The following is a 2756-nucleotide window of genomic DNA, read 5'->3' on the forward strand; positions in this document are numbered from 1 at the left end:
AAAAATATTGTTCAGGCAAAACAAATTTCAACATCAAGTAAGACAGTCATGATGCTATCAAAAGTCATCAAGGATTCAACGTTTAATACAACCCCAAATAAATAAAGAGTTAAGAACAAAGGAAGAACGACTCCCTAAACCAGGGGCTCTATCGCGACGATTCTGATTAGCACTATGCCTGCCTTGGTGATCACCCTCTCTCGAAGCCCGATCACAGCTCTGTTAACGTTTGGTTATGGAGGACACCAAGGAAAGTCGGTAGGTAGACAATGAAGAAGCACTGCAGTTGCTTGCTCACACCTTGGGTAAAGCTCTTCTCTCTTTTTCCTTTCCTCATGTATTTGGTGGTTACGACTGGTTATTTATAAGGGAGGATCTCCTAGGGCTTTGCATGCTTTTGGAGTTTCCTTAAATAACCGTTATTAAATGTCCAGACTAAAAAGGAAAGGCGGCTTTCAGAATAATTAAGGCTTGCTTGCTCGTGAAGTAGGTCATCCAGCTGGCTTGTGACTTAGTCAGTTTCGTCACACTTGCTTCAGACTTCTTTAGATAAACCTTGCCTCGTTGAGATAAATATTCTCCTCATGTTCTCATTTGTTCCGTTGGCCTTTGCAAATTTACGTTGTCACGACTGAAATGTTCTTTCTCTGTAAGTTTCCTGCACAACACAATCTAAACAACCCTTTCTCCTCAGCAGCATCAGCCAAGCCAAATAAATCTTGCCTAAGAAAAATTTATCCACCACAAGCTAATATAACCTATATGTAACTAAATGTAACTAAAAATGCTATGCCTACTTTGTTTAGACGAGCAATAACTTAAGTGAAAAGACTAGAAATTAAGTTTTTTACGGAGTTATCAACAAGATTGGCTTACTTGGCTCTCGTTGTGTTACTTTCTTGGAGTGACTTGTGAGGTTTCTTGCTTTGTTGAATTTTCTTTCTTTTATTTTTATTTTACTTTAAAATTTTCTTTTGAGTGTTATGATTTCAGGATGAGTGACAATAATAACAATACACTTACAACTATCTTAGTCGCACAAAATTTGATCTCATGTTCGTATACCATGCTGTCCCAAGCTAAACAAGTTCCCCTCATCACCATGCAATTCGAAGGATATGATTGAACTTGGTGGATGTAAACAAGGAAAAAGATCGAGAACTTCCAAATTCAAGCAATCACTTCTTGGATTGACCTTAAACAAACCATAAGGAAGTGATTCCTACCTACACATTATACACGAGAAGTTAAACTACGACTGTACCGGCTTCGACAAGGTAGAAGTTCAGTTGAAGACTACTATAAGGAGATGCAATCCTTACTCAATAGGGCTAATATAACCGAAAAAGAAGAGGTCGCCGTGTCAAGATTCATCGTCGGCTTGAACTCAAACATCACTGATCTTCTTGACATCCATGAGTACGAAAACCTTGAAAATACACTAAAGAAGGTAATAACAATCAAGCACAAATCCAAACGAGATTATGATTCAGAGAACATTACCAAGGTACTTTATCCTCATACCAAGGTAATCATTCATCATCTTCTACTCCACCTTCTCAAAAAATCGAGAGATGACAAACCTGACAAGGAGAAACAACGACTAGCAAAGAATGACACACCTCTAGCCCCTAATGATAAAATGAGAATTTGTGAGGAGGTAGGGAAAGAAAAAAAAGAAAAGTTGAGAAAGAGGCAAAAGCAAAAGAGGTCACTAGTTTTAAAAGCCAAAAGAATAATGTTCCATTGGAGGTGAGGGAACGTAATTGTGAGAAGAAAAGAGTGACTCAAAATCTATGTGTGAGAACAAAAGAATTGAGAGAGAACCTTCTTTATAAACATCCTTGCATCCTTGTTCGCTCTAGGGAATCAATTGTTTTGATTTCTAACATTAACAAGGAGTTGCCTAGTGTGTTTTCATCTTTGTTGCAGGATTTTCGAGAAGTGTTAGGTGATCCACCTGATGGATTCCCACTGGAAAGAGAAAAACAACACCAAACCAATCTAATTCAAGGTTCCATCATACCTGGTCAAACATACAATCTCGAAGAAACCAAAGAGTTAGATTTTTTACAAAAACGCTACATCCAGGAAAGCTTAGTCGTGACGCCATCTTAATGACGAAATAGGATTTGAACAACTCTACAGGCTTTATAGTTCATGCATAGAAAATCCATGTAAATGATGAAAAAGTAAAAGCAAATGAGACTAGCCACACCATCTTTCATCACCAATAGTTGTCAAATAGTGCTAGGTGACCCTCCTAACGGGTTACCACTTGAAAACCCAAATCACTATGCCATATTAATTAAGAGTCACGATTTACGAGAGTCTAAAGATTGAGATTTGTGGACGAATCCTTTTGAGGAGTGGGGGAATGATACATGCACCAGATTTCATAATGATAACACATGCTTCTTTGACGTAATGTTTCTACTCGAACCTATTAGAAGAAAAAAGTCTCGAAGATTCAAAGCGTATCTATTCGGTAAGCATAATGTGAATGAATCATTAAACGATTCTAATGTTTCTCTATTTAATGTTTCAGATTCGAGGTCGAATATTTTTGAATAAAGAGAGGATGATACATGCATCACAAGGCTCACATCAAAGAAAGAAGTAATAACTCTTCCAAATGATCCACTCGTCCAAGCATTGGAAAAGAAGACCAAAACAATAGCATAATTGTGACGAATTTTTGAATTGGATACTGATCTTATTTGGTCAACATGTCTTCTACATATATGACCGTTTGT

Source organism: Hibiscus syriacus, unplaced genomic scaffold (genome assembly GCF_006381635.1).
Source record: "Hibiscus syriacus cultivar Baekdansim isolate YM2019G1 unplaced genomic scaffold, ASM638163v2 tig00111774_pilon, whole genome shotgun sequence".
Taxonomy (NCBI): domain Eukaryota; kingdom Viridiplantae; phylum Streptophyta; class Magnoliopsida; order Malvales; family Malvaceae; genus Hibiscus; species Hibiscus syriacus.